Source organism: Mus musculus, chromosome 4 (assembly GCF_000001635.26).
Source record: "Mus musculus strain C57BL/6J chromosome 4, GRCm38.p6 C57BL/6J".
Taxonomy (NCBI): Eukaryota; Metazoa; Chordata; class Mammalia; order Rodentia; family Muridae; genus Mus; species Mus musculus.
The window spans coordinates 76,198,794-76,213,121 of NC_000070.6; the positions used below are offsets into that span (position 1 = coordinate 76,198,794).

The window sequence follows — 14,328 nt, forward strand, 5'->3', positions numbered from 1 at the left end:
GTAAAGGAATGGAAATAATGTTTGAAGTGATAGACTGAAACATGCTCTTACTTTGAAGAAAAAGATTTGGTCAAATAACATCAGTTGGCCATCTTAAAGGAAAACAAAACCTTGGAAATTTATACAAAATGTGATAATCAATTAAATGGTATATTTAATAAATATAATGGTACCAGTGTGTTTATGTACAGGAGTTATTTTTAATGAAATTTAGATTAAAACATCTAAATAATTTTAATAGGTTCATTCCGTTTAAACTATCTAATTAAAATAAATGTGTAACTATTATACATTCCTTCCTTTATCTGCATGAAGGATTTGAAGAATCAGTGTGCTGGTTACATACCTGAGAAGAAACGTCATTAGGTACTGTGTCCATTAGACTCTTGGCAAGTCTGTGGAACAATTTCCCTTTTCTTTCTCTTTTCACCCCTCCCTGCCTTCCTCCTTCCTTTTTTTTTTTTTTTTAATTGAACCACAATATACAGACAAAGGTTGACCAAAACTTACAGAGATCCATCTGCCACTGCATCTTTGAGTATTAGGATTAAAATATGTACAATCCACACCTCAACACAATCTTTGGTCCCTTTTCATAACTGGTACTTGATGCAGAAGGTCCCAGGTCTCTGTGAGCCAAATAATCTCTCGGTAGGTGGGACTGGTATATTATCTAAGAAAGGCAGCTGAAGAAGCCAGGGTAAGCTGGCCAATAAGCAACATTCCTCTGTGATTTCTGCTTCAAGCTCCTGCTAAGAGTCCCAGCCTTGGCTTTTCTCCATGATGGACTCTGGTCAAGATTTGTAAACAAAAGAAACCCTTTCTTCCCCAAGTTACTTTTGACCATGATGTTTATCATAGCAATAGAAAGAAAACTAGAATGATAAGCAAATCTGTGACAGCTTTAGTTTTTAAAGTGCTCTGGCTAGACTCCATTTGACACATTTATTAAATGGTGCAAACACATTTCAGCTAAATATCTAACAGGATGTCACCCTAAAATCTCATGTTCCTATATTAGTGTGCTGTAATAGGAACAGCTTGCAAAGATTTATGGCTTCTATTAATTACACTAAAAATATGTTAGATTTGCTCAAAGAAATCAATTGTAATACAGAGAAGCAACTGTATTGTTTAATTACAATCATACATTACAAATGACTGTCATTAATTCTTTCTTTTTATTTATTCCCTAAGTCAGGAATTAAAGAAGAGCCTTCTTGTTTTCCTAGACTCATCAGTAGAAAAAAAAGTCTTTGAGTTAACACTTTATATGCTTGTTAGAGACCCTAATTTAGCCTAAATAATTAAAATGAATGGAGGTGGGTAGATGGCTGAGAGGGAACTTTGGATTCTTAGCACCCACTTAAATGCTACACATGTATCACAAATCTCCCAAAATTCAGAGCTAGCGAGGTAATGACAAATGATACCTGGAACAAGCTGGCTAGCTCTTTTTTACCAAATTAGAGACTATGTGCTCAAAGTATGCAATCAGCCTCAATATAGAAGGTAGAATACATAAAGATCACACCCAATGTCAAACTCTGGTTTCCATATGCATAACATATATGTACTCACCACAATATGCCAACATATATGAAAACAAAACAGGCATGAACAACACACACACACACACACACACACACACACACACACACACAATCACATTCACTTGCAAAACAAACAGACAAAAAGCTTAAAAGCTTAAAAGAATGGAGCCAAAGACAGAGCACCAGGAGCACAGTTAGACTCCAATATATAATATATAATAATTATATTAATATTATATATTATATGTTATATAATATATAATCTTTACCCTGGTCAATGGTCTAAATTTTCTCTTTTTACCTTTTAGTTCAAGTAAACTTCCTCATTTCTTTCTGCACTGCACTCAACATCCATCTTTCTTTCTTTCTTTCTTTCTTTCTTTCTTTCTTTCTTTCTTTCTTTCTTTCTTTCTTTCTTTCCCATATATGTCTCATTCCAGAAATAATTTAGCATTTTGTGTTCATATAAATAGTACAAAAATGAATAAAAACAAATGTTAGGGAGGGATAACAGAACAAAGAGATAATAAAGGAGAAAACGGTAGATGAAAAACTGCATTGAAATGTACATTCAGAACCACGCTCGATCTCTGAAAAGAATGCTTTTCTGCTGGGCATTAAATCAATATGAATTTCATGCTCACTGATGTTCCCAAGCAACTGTGTTTCTTTAGCCTCTATGGCCTTGGACAGTGTGAACTAGATTCCCCAAACACTGCATGGCACAGTAGAACCACAAAATCTATCCAAGTAGGCAATAACACTCAGGCAGCTCTTTTCCTCTTCATCGACCAATATAATCCAATTATCTCAGATATTTATTTTTTTAATTAGTTTTCTTCAAAGATTTATTTTTATGTAGTATGTGTGAGTTGTATGAATACATGTATGACAGCTTCCTGTTTGTCTAGTGTCCATGAAAGGCAGAAAGACATAGACACCTCTGAAACTGGAGTGTCAGATTGTTGTGAGCTACTGTGTGAGTTTTGGGAGGTAAATACTGGGTGGTCTGCAAGAAGATTGAGTGTCCTAAACTACAGAACCACCTCTCTATCCCCTTCTCCTATATGATTCTTCTTTCTTTTTTTTTTTCTTTCTTAAAAGAAAATGTACCCACTCTTCTCAAGCTGCCTTGTTTACAGACACAAAGAACTCATGCTTGTAAACAAAACTGAAAATGCGTTAAGTGATACATCTTACAGATCTTTCAGCTTCTTTTTAGAACGAACAAGAGCAACACCTTTATAATCTACTAGTAGAGAAGCGATAAAACATATAAACATACACTCAAAATCCCTGACGCATTTATGCTGTTAATTTCACACTCAGAAGAGCATGTTTAATTTCCTTACAACATTCTCAAGGATGGCTTGCCCAGCTGACTTATATATTCAAAGCCCACCTAGGTAAGTATACTACCCATAGTGTACTGGGAATGCCTATATCAATTAGCAATTAAGAAATGATCCCCCCCAGACATGCCTGTCCCTCATCGGCTTATCTGAAGGAGGTAACTTCTTGACTGACATTCCCTCCTCCAAGGTATCTATGGTGTACTCAACTAAAAGGTTCTCACTATCTTGACACAAATTTCAGTATGATCAGAACTTATTACCCATTTCAAGGAATCATTTCAAATGGGATACATTTTTCTTTATTGATGTATGTGGTATTAGTCATTTTGGTTATTGATCAAAGTAAAAAAAATCTTTATGTATTAGCTCAAACTTTTTCAAAAGGAAATATGCCTATAACTAGGGATAAAATCACAACTTAGAAAACCATGCACTTAGTACTCCATTTCTGAGGCAAGCATCAAGCACTGATGCTAAATGCTATGCTGTATCTGAGAATCTTGGGAGAAAATTCTGCATAACTAGGCTTCAACTGGGTCTAAGTCTACAAAGGAAAATAATTTTTAGGTACTCAAATTCATGACACAATGCAGTGCATCCAAGGGAAAAGAATAATTTGGCAGTTCTGGGACACTTCATGCAAGTGCTAGCTCTTAGCAGTATGCAAAAAAGCTAAGGAGTGAACAGGAAAAATGCATCTATAAATATGTGCAGAGGCACAATATTAAAATACAATACAAAACAAAAATATAGAGAAAAACTGCCAGGAATATTGGCCATCTATGCTTTCTACTAAGTCAACCCTTCGCTGTCTGAACTAGTGACATGCTTTGTCCAGTAAGGTGCTTCAAGTTACCCTTATTTGTAAAGACAGCACTTCACCAAGACACTGTTTCTTTGCCACCCAGGATGGCTGAGATCTCACAGCACCTTGACTGAGTAAGCCTGAGAGATCTGCTTCTCTCCAGCAACCTCTAAGACTGAAACTGTAGAGGAGATGAGAGCAGGCAGGGACAGCATAGACACAGTTAAACCTGAAATATTTCAGGAGAGCATTTGAAGAGTTCAAATGTTTAACTGAATAAATATGGTAACATAAAATATAAGCTTGGAGTTTAGCCTACTGAAAAAATAGCACGGAACTTTGTGAACTTGAGCAATTCTTTAATATACAAACATCTAAATATATAGTATTAAAACATAGGGTGACTTGGAAAATTGTATCTGACATAAAACCTAAGCAGAAAACTTAGATAGAAGAGACTGCCTGTCTCTACAAACAAACTCACTTGTGTGAATATTATTTGAAAGTAAGCACTGTATCCAAACTAAGAAAAAATATGTATTTATATATGTAAATGATCATAAATACCTGCTCATGTAAACTCTTTATACACAAAAGAGTGTATGTTCTTATATAAGTTCTCATTATACCTTTAATTTCCTCGTGTCTGTACACATCACATATAGTCCATTAACACCAGCGTCCCTAAGTCAAATCAACCAATAAAGTGCTTAACCTTCCTCAGACTGATGCTATTGGAAGACGAAGAAATACTGCAAGCAATGTCAGTAACTAAAGCTGCCTTGATCAGTGAGAGCTCTCCCAAAGAGATTTTTAATCATAAATAGTGCTCTACCACCTGAAAGCCGATCTGTGTTCACAGAATGCATATTATAATCCCTACCAGAAACTAATAATGATTTTAATGAAATTGCACTGACTTCATAGGTTTCCCCCTCTACAAGTTGCTTAATTCAATCTTAGGAAAATCATTCATTACTCCTTACTAATATCAGCAGGGGAACTACATATACAATTATTGGATTAAACTTGATTTAAAGGTGCTTTTATGGTAATTGAAAGAGAAAAGAGTTTTTTAATATACCATTTCTTAAATATGGTAACAGATTCAGACCATAGTTTAAAATTGGTGTAGTAAGAGACATTGATGTATGTCCTCACAGACAGCCTTCTCATCATTAATGAATAACTCGGAAGCTGTGTGGCCTTTGTTTACTCGCTTATTGAGAACATTTCTCCATGCTGTGAATAAAATAAAGACCCTTAACATCCAAGGCCCATTTCCTAAATTAAATACTTCAATTATTTCAGAAGGAGAAGCTCTCAATTACAGTCACCAAAGTTCAGCATACAATTAGGTGATTAATCCACTTAGAATATAAATCCGGGAGTAGCTATTATTTATAAAGGAAACTGACAAAACATACATGCTTTACCTCTGCTAGGTAATGGCAGAATAAATCTAACAACAGACATATAGTGAAACACAAGGTGTCAAAGTTTGGTCTAGGAAAGTGCCAAAGTGCACATAAAGCAGCCAAAGCTATCAGGATTTGGAAATTGCCAGAAATTTATCAGAGGAAAAACATATTTCCCAAGAAACGTTTTAGCAAACAAAGCAAGAAAAAGTAGGAACGGAACTGCAGTTGCCACAACAGAAGTAAGAAGATAAGAATGATATCTGAAAAGAAGGGATAACTTTATTGTGATTAGAGGGCTAAATATATTACATGAAGACTGGAGATTGAGAGCTGCCGAATAGCCCTTCCATATGCAAGGTTCTTGCCACTTTCCCCAGCACTGCAATAGAAAGATAATATATATGTATCATACATACATGCATATATGCATTTGTATACATTTGAGCTGAGGTCAGCATATGAAGAACTTACAATATAAGAAATACCCCCAAACAAATCATTCCATTATCCTCTTCAGTTAGACACATTCCACCTCCATAAATTGTTTCAGCTCTCCTTAAAACAGCGACATTGAAACAATATAGAAAGGGCAGATTCTGAATTTTGTTAAGTTTACAATTTAATATTTATTGAAAGTGCTGAGCAGAATTTCACTATTGGCATAGATTTAATGTGATACAAATTTAACCATGATACATGTCTATATCTACACAGATATTTTCATTTTGAAGTGCATTTGACCAAGTTATATATATAACTTGGTCAAATGCACTTGGCTATATATATATATATATATATAGCCAACTCGTGTGTGTGTGTGTGTGTGTTTGTGTGTGTGTGTTTATGTAAGATTAACCTGAAACCATGATTTCAGGGAATATGGGAATATCACTAGTATGAAGTCAGAAAACCTTAATTGCAATCCCAGTTTACAAGAGCTTGTTCCCAGAGTTTATCAGCTGCTGAAACAGAGGCATGAACGTTACATGAGTAATCACATGCTGAAGCAAATCCCAGTCCTAAGAACAATTGGGAAAAATAAACTGGACTCAGAGGGGGAAGAAAGAAAAGATGAAAAGGATAGGGAGGGAGGAAAAAAGAAAAAAACTCAAATTTTAATGCGAAGGAAAATGAGCATAAAAAGAGTAGATATGAGAGTAGCTGAGAGAAGAGTGTGAATGCCAGCAAAAAAATTATCAAAAAAAATTTGGGGCCAAGAAGTAGGGGGGGGGGCTTGGGGGACTTTTAGGGTAGCATTGGAAATGTAAATGAAGAAAATACCTAATTAATAAAAAAATTCCAAAAAATAAAAAGAAAGTTTAGGACAGGCCTGATTACAGCATATCACATATGCATTACAGTTTTCACACAAAGGTGCTATCAACCATCTAAAATCATTATGAGGTTGAAATGGGAATGAGCCTATATCTCAATGTACAATAGTCCAGTTGCTACCAGTTCCACTCAACACTCATGTTATTGTTTCTGCAGTACTACACCATTTCAAGGCCTATTTTCTCTTTACAAATGAGGACAACATATGCTACTGTATTCCCTAGGGCTTCATCATCTTAACTGTTATTTCAGACACTTCTCTGTCAGTACTTAATTATGAAATGTAGGAGTCATGGGGTGGATAAGTGTTTTCTCAGGGTGAGATGTAGAAGGACTGAGTCCTCCTTCTCTCTACTTTATTTTATAGTGTTCTAAGTAGAAGAAGCATGAATTGATGCATCTATACACACAAACTCTCTTTGAAAAGCTCTCTGCAGGAATTTCTATATGGGGCACAGTGGTAAGAGGAGAAAAATAAATTAGGGCATAAATGTTTGGATAGGAGTTTGTCCACCTGTTGCAGCTGCACATTCATAGTGAAAGGGTTATTAATTAATCAACATAATTCAGTAATGAGGGGATGCTAATGGCAGGAAGTAGCTAGATGACCATACCACTAATTGTCTCTCATTGGGAGGGAAGGAAGCAGAGGCTAAGGGAGGGGAAAACATTCACCCACAAATATCTTTCATAGTGCCTCTCCACTTAACAAGTACAAACATATGAAACATATATAAGCATAGACATTGCATGTGTGCAGGCATAACAGTTTAAAAGATGTGTATGAGAAATGGGCTGAGTATTTAGCCTGCAGAACCTGTAAGGTGAGGGAACCCAATGCTAGGGCTCACCTAACAGAGTGAGGATTACTCAGCCACCAGGTGCTTCATCATATTCTGAAATCTATTTCTCTTTCTCCCTGCTTCCTACCCAGCCTACCTCAATCGCTCTATTACCAAAAGTCCCAAATTAATATATTTTATATAAACTATAAACATTCATGAATATACAATAAGTATTTTTCTTCTCTCTGACAAGCTCCAGGAATATCACTCAAAATACTCACAAATGACATTGTTTAGATTAGGACAGATCAGAGTTCGCTAAAACTTCTTTTTTATACCTAATCATATTCACTGATTAATCATGATTTCCAATTGATGTGAAGTGAGTACCCCTTACTATAGAGGCAGGGCAAGATATGCAGCAAAAAAGAATGCACATTTGAGTCAATCAGAGTTTCAGTGGAGTGACTTACAAAGCCAAGTGTAACATAAAGGGAAGAAAAGTATCCAATGTTTATAGTGGAAGATAATCAAGCTTGATTACAGTATATGTATGTTGTTATGAGCAATGGACATGAAGAGAATGGCTATATAAACAATATAAGCAAATGTTCATCTCAATACAGAATGATACAAATTTAGTATCTATAATTTCAGGGCTACACTAACAACTTTAAGGAATGTGCTCATGCTATGGTGAGCATCATGAAGGACAAATATATTGATGCTACATACACACACACACACACACAGTTTGTTTGTTTATTTATTTATTTATTTATTTATTTATTTATTTATTTATTTTGTGTATATGAGTACACTGTAGCTGTCTTCAGACCTACCAGAAGAGGGCATCAAATCTCATTACAGGTGATTCTCAGTCACCATGTGGTTGCTGAAATTTGAACTCAGGACCTCTGGATGAGAAGCCAGTGCTCTTAACACCCTAAGCCATCTATCCAGCCCAAGGACAGTAATCTTTATCATGAACTCTACTGTGCCTCTGTGCCTAAGACCAATGCAATTTCCTATACGGCTTAGAAGAGGACAGAAGATTTCTGAAAACAAAAATATTCTGATACATCTGTATACCTTCAAAGCAAAGGGCAGACCCGAAGATCCCTCTACTAACCTAGACAATCAAATCACTTGAACTAAGTTATATCCTGAAATGAAAATAAGTAGTTTAAATGAGTCTCGGCTGTCTCACTCAAGAATAAAATATAAAACATTAGTAAAGGAGTTTGCTTGTAGTAGAATAGAAATAACATAAAGCATCCCCAATAAAGGAGACAGGTAAGAAGGTGAAAGGCTTTTTCCAAGCACTAGAATTTCAATCAGCAAGGCATAGTCTTCAGGTGGGCTTGAAGGTCACTAGGTGCAGAGTACACATCCAGAAGAGGTGCGATGTCCCCAGAGAGTTACTGAGAAAGACTCAGACTCCAGAGTTCCTCCCAAATCCTCTGGCTTGACTCTTATCCTACTCCATAGCTTCTGGGAATATCCATTGCTCTCGGTACGGTAGAACATGCATCATGTTTAGTAATGATTAATAATCTCATTAGACTAGTGATGAGAAATTAATGATATATGTAGAATTTGGAAATGGGCCTATCTAATGAATAGAAGGAGTAAAGAAAGAAATACTATTCTGAATTTCAAACTTCTGAAGGCTTCCATGGGTATGTTTCTCTAGTCTTTTTTTTTTTTTTTTTCCATTTTTTATTAGGTATTTAACTCATTTACATTTCCAATGCTATACCAAAAGTCCCCCATATCCACCCACCCCCACTCCCCTGCCCACCCACTCCCCCTTTTTGGCCCTGGTATTCCCCTGTACTGGGGCATATAAAGTTTGCAAGTCCAATGGGCCTCTCTTTCCAGTGATGGCCGACTAGGCCATCTTTTGATATATATGCAGCTAGAGTCAAGAGCTCCGGGGTACTGGTTAGCTCATAATGTTGTTCCACCTATAGGGTTGTAGATCCCTTTAGCTCCTTGGCTACTTTCTCTAGCTCCTCCATTGGGAGCCCTATGATCCATCCATTAGCTGACTGTGAGCATCCACTTCTGTGTTTGCTGGGCCCCGGCATAGTCTCACAAGAGACAGCTACATCTGCGTCCTTTCAATAAAATCTTGCTAGTGTATGCAATGGTGTCAGCGTTTGGATGCTGATTATGGGGTGGATCCCTGGCTATGGCAGTCTCTACATGGTCCATCCTTTCATCTCAGCTCCAAACTCCGTCTCTGTAACTCCTTCCATGGGTGTTTTGTTCCCAAATCTAAGGAGGGGCATAGTGTCCACACTTCAGTCTTCATTCTCCTTGAGTTTCATGTGTTTAGCAAATTATATCTTATATCTTGGGTATCCTAGGTTTGGGGCTAATATCCACTTATCAGTGAATACATATTGTGTGAGTTTCTTTGTGAATGTGTTACCTCACTCAGGATGATGCCCTCCAGGTCCATCCATTTGGCTAGGAATTTCATAAATTCATTCTTTTTAATAGCTGAGTAGTACTCCATTGTGTAGATGTAGCACATTTTCTGTATCCATTCCTCTGTTGAGGGGCATCTAGGTTCTTTCCAGCTTCTGGCTATTATAAATAAGGCTGCTATGAACATAGTGGAGCATGTGTCCTTCTTACCTGTTGGGGCATCTTCTGGATATATGCCCAGGAGAGGTATTGCTGGATCCTCCGGTAGTACTATGTCCAGTTTTCTGAGGAACCGCCAGACTGATTTCCAGAGTGGTTGTACAAGCCTGCACTCCCACCAACAATGGAGGAGTGTTCCTCTTTCTCCACATCCTCGCCAGCATCTGCTGTCACCTGAATTTTTGATCTTAGCTATTCTGACTGGTGTGAGGTGGAATCTCAGGGTTGTTTTGATTTGCATTTCCCTGATGATTAAGGATGTTGAACATTTTTTCAAGTGCTTCTCTGCCATTCGGTATTCCTCAGGTGAGAATTCTTTGTTCAGTTCTGAGCCCCATTTTTTAATGGGGTTATTTGATTTTCTGAAGTCCACCTTCTTGAGTTCTTTATATATGTTGGATATTAGTCCCCTATCTGATTTAGGATAGGTAAAGATCCTTTCCCAATCTGTTGGTGGTCTTTTTGTCTTATTGACGGTGTCTTTTGCCTTGCAGAAACTTTGGAGTTTCATTAGGTCCCATTTGTCGATTCTCGATCTTACAGCACAAGCCATTGCTGTTCTGTTCAGGAATTTTTCCCCTGTGCCCATATCTTCAAGGCTTTTCCCCACTTTCTCCTCTATAAGTTTCAGTGTCTCTGGTTTTATGTGAAGTTCCTTGATCCACTTAGATTTGACCTTAGTACAAGGAGATAAGTATGGATCGATTCGCATTCTTCTACACAATAACAACCAGTTGTGCCAGCACCAATTGTTGAAAATGCTGTCTTTCTTCCACTGGATGGTTTTAGCTCCCTTGTCGAAGATCAAGTGACCATAGGTGTGTGGGTTCATTTCTGGATCTTCAATTCTATTCCATTGGTCTACTTGTCTGTCTCTATACCAGTACCATGCAGTTTTTAACACAATTGCTCTGTAGTAAAGCTTTAGGTCTGGCATGGTGATTCCGCCAGAAGTTCTTTTATCCTTGAGAAGACTTTTTGCTATCCTAGGTTTTTTGTTATTCCAGACAAATTTGCAAATTGCTCCTTCCAATTCGTTGAAGAATTGAGTTGGAATTTTGATGGGGATTGCATTGAATCTGTAGATTGCTTTTGGCAAGATAGCCATTTTTACAATGTTGATCCTGCCAATCCATGAGCATGGGAGATCTTTCCATCTTCTGAGATCTTCTTTAATTTCTTTCTTCAGAGATTTGAAGTTTTTATCATACAGATCTTTCACCTCCTTAGTTAGAGTCACGCCAAGATATTTTATATTATTTGTGACTATTGAGAAGGGTGTTGTTTCCCTAATTTCTTTCTCAGCCTGTTTATTCTTTGTATAGAGAAAGGCCATTGACTTGTTTGAGTTTATTTTATATCCAGCTACTTCACCGAAGCTGTTTATCAGGTTTAGGAGTTCTCTGGTAGAATTTTTAGGGTCACTTATATATACTATCATATCATCTGCAAAAAGTGATATTTTGACTTCCTCTTTTCCAATTTGTATCCCCTTGATCTCCTTTTGTTGTCGAATTGCTCTGGCTAATACTTCAAGTACTATGTTGAAAAGGTAGGGAGAAAGTGGGCAGCCTTGTCTAGTCCCTGATTTTAGTGGGATTGCTTCCAGCTTCTCTCCATTTACTTTGATGTTGGCTACTGGTTTGCTGTAGATTGCTTTTATCATGTTTAGGTATGGGCCTTGAATTCCTGATCTTTCCAAAACTTTTATCATGAATGGGTGTTGGATCTTGTCAAATGCTTTTTCTGCATCTAACGAGATGATCATGTGGTTTTTGTCTTTGAGTTTGTTTATATAATGGATTACATTGATGGATTTTCGTATATTAAACCATCCCTGCATCCCTGGAATAAAACCTACTTGGTCAGGATGGATGATTGCTTTAATGTGTTCTTGGATTCGGTTAGCGAGAATTTTATTGAGGATTTTTGCATCGATATTCATAAGAGAAATTGGTCTGAAGTTCTCTATCTTTGTTGGATCTTTCTGTGGTTTAGGTATCAGAGTAATAGTGGCTTCATAAAATGAGTTGGGTAGAGTACCTTCTACTTCTATTTTGTGAAATAGTTTGTGCAGAATTGGAATTAGATCTTCTTTGAAGGTCTGATAGAACTCTGCACTAAACCCATCTGGTCCTGGGCTTTTTTTGGTTGGGAGACTATTAATAACTGCTTCTATTTCTTTAGGTGATATGGGACTGTTTAGATGGTCAACTTGATCCTGATTCAACTTTGGTACCTGGTATCTGTCCAGAAATTTGTCCATTTCGTCCAGGTTTTCCAGTTTTGTTGAGTATAGCCTTTTGTAGAAGGATCTGATGGTGTTTTGGATTTCTTCAGGATCTGTTGTTATGTCTCCCTTTTCATTTCTGATTTTGTTAATTAGGATTTTGTCCCTGTGCCCTTTAGTGAGTCTAGCTAAGGGTTTATCTATCTTGTTGATTTTCTCAAAGAACCAACTCCTCGTTTGGTTAATTCTTTGAATAGTTCTTCTTGTTTCCACTTGGTTGATTTCACCCCTGAGTTTGATTATTTCCTGCCGTCTACTCCTCTTGGGTGAATTTGCTTCCTTTTTTTCTAGGGCTTTTAGATGTGTTGTCAAGCTGCTAGTATGTGCTGTCTCCCGTTTCTTCTTGGAGGCACTCAGCGCTATGAGTTTCCCTCTTAGAAATGCTTTCATTGTGTCCCATAGGTTTGGGTACGTTGTGGCTTCATTTTCATTAAACTCTAAAAAGTCTTTAATTTCTTTCTTTATTCCTTCCTTGACCAAGGTATCATTGAGAAGAGTGTTATTCAGTTTCCACGTGAATGTTGGCTTTCCATTATTTATGTTGTTATTGAAGATCAGTCTTAGGCCATGGTGGTCTGATAGGATACATGGGACAATTTCAATATTTTTGTATCTATTGAGGCCTGTTTTGTGACCAATTATATGGTCAATTTTGGAGAAGGTCCCGTGAGGTGCTGAGAAGAAGGTATATCCTTTTGTTTTAGGATAAAATGTTCTGTAGATATCTGTCAGGTCCATTTGTTTCATAACTTCTGTTAGTTTCACTGTGTCCCTGTTTAGTTTCTGTTTCCACGATCTGTCCTTTGAAGAAAGTGGTGTGTTGAAGTCTCCCACTATTATTGTGTGAGGTGCAATGTATGCTTTGAGCTTTACTAAAGTGTCTCTAATGAATGTGGCTGCCCTTGCATTTGGTGCGTAGATATTCAGAATTGAGAGTTCCTCTTGGAGGATTTTACCTTTGATGAGTATGAAGTGTCCCTCCTTGTCTTTTTTGATAACTTTGGGTTGGAAGTCGATTTTATCCGATATTAAAATGGCTACTCCAGCTTGTTTCTTCAGTCCATTTGCTTGGAAAATTGTTTTCCAGCCTTTCACTCTGAAGTAGTGTCTGTCTTTTTCCCTGAGATGGGTTTCCTGTAAGCAGCAGAATGTTGGGTCCTGTTTGTGTAGCCAGTCTGTTAGTCTATGTCTTTTTATTGGGGAATTGAGTCCATTGATATTAAGAGATATTAAGGAAAAGTAATTGTTGCTCCCTTTTATTTTTGTTGTTAGAGTTGGCATTCTGTTCTTGTGGCTGTCTTCTTTTTGGTTTGTTGAATGATTACTTTCTTGGTTGTTCTAGGGCGTGATTTCCGTCCTTGTATTGCTTCTTTTCTGTTATTATCCTTTGAAGGGCTGGATTCGTGGAAAGATATTGTGTGAACTTGGTTTTGTCGTGGAATACTTTGGTTTCTCCATCTATGGTAATTGAGAGTTTGGCCGGGTATAGTAGCCTGGGCTGGCATTTGTGTTCTCTTAGTGTCTGTATAACATCTGTCCAGGCTCTTCTGGCTTTCATAGTCTCTGGTGAAAAGTCTGGTGTAATTCTGATAGGCCTTCCTTTATATGTTACTTGACCTTTCTCCCTTACTGCTTTTAATATTCTATCTTTATTTAGTGCATTTGTTGTTCTGATTATTATGTGTCGGGAGGAATTTCTTTTCTGGTCCAGTCTATTTGGAGTTCTGTATGCTTCTTGTATGATCATGGGCATCTCTTTTTTTATGTTTGGGAAGTTTTCTTCTATTATTTTGTTGAAGATATTAGCTGGCCCTTTAAGTTGAAAATCTTCATTCTCATCAATTCCTATTATCCGTAAGTTTGGTCTTCTCATTGTGTCCTGGATTACCTGGATGTTTTGAGTTAGGATCCTTTTGCATTTTGTATTTTCTTTGACTGTTGTGTCGATGTTCTCTATGGAATCTTCTGCACCTGAGATTCTCTCTTCCATTTCTTGTATTCTGTTGCTGATGCTCGCATCTATGGTTCCAGATCTCTTTCCTAGGGTTTCTATCTCCAGCGTTGCCTCGCTTTGGGTTTTCTTTATTGTGTCTACTTCCCCTTTTAGTTCTAGTATGGTTTTGTTC

At 37.1% G+C, this 14,328-nt stretch overlaps 1 protein-coding gene across 51 annotated transcripts in view; it reads right to left on the reverse strand.

The window, feature by feature from the left end:
* The window catches only part of Ptprd (protein tyrosine phosphatase, receptor type, D), a 2,270,506-nt gene that overhangs the window by 257,557 nt on the left and 1,998,621 nt on the right, over positions 1-14,328 (reverse strand). The gene's annotated exons all lie outside the window — the stretch shown is intronic.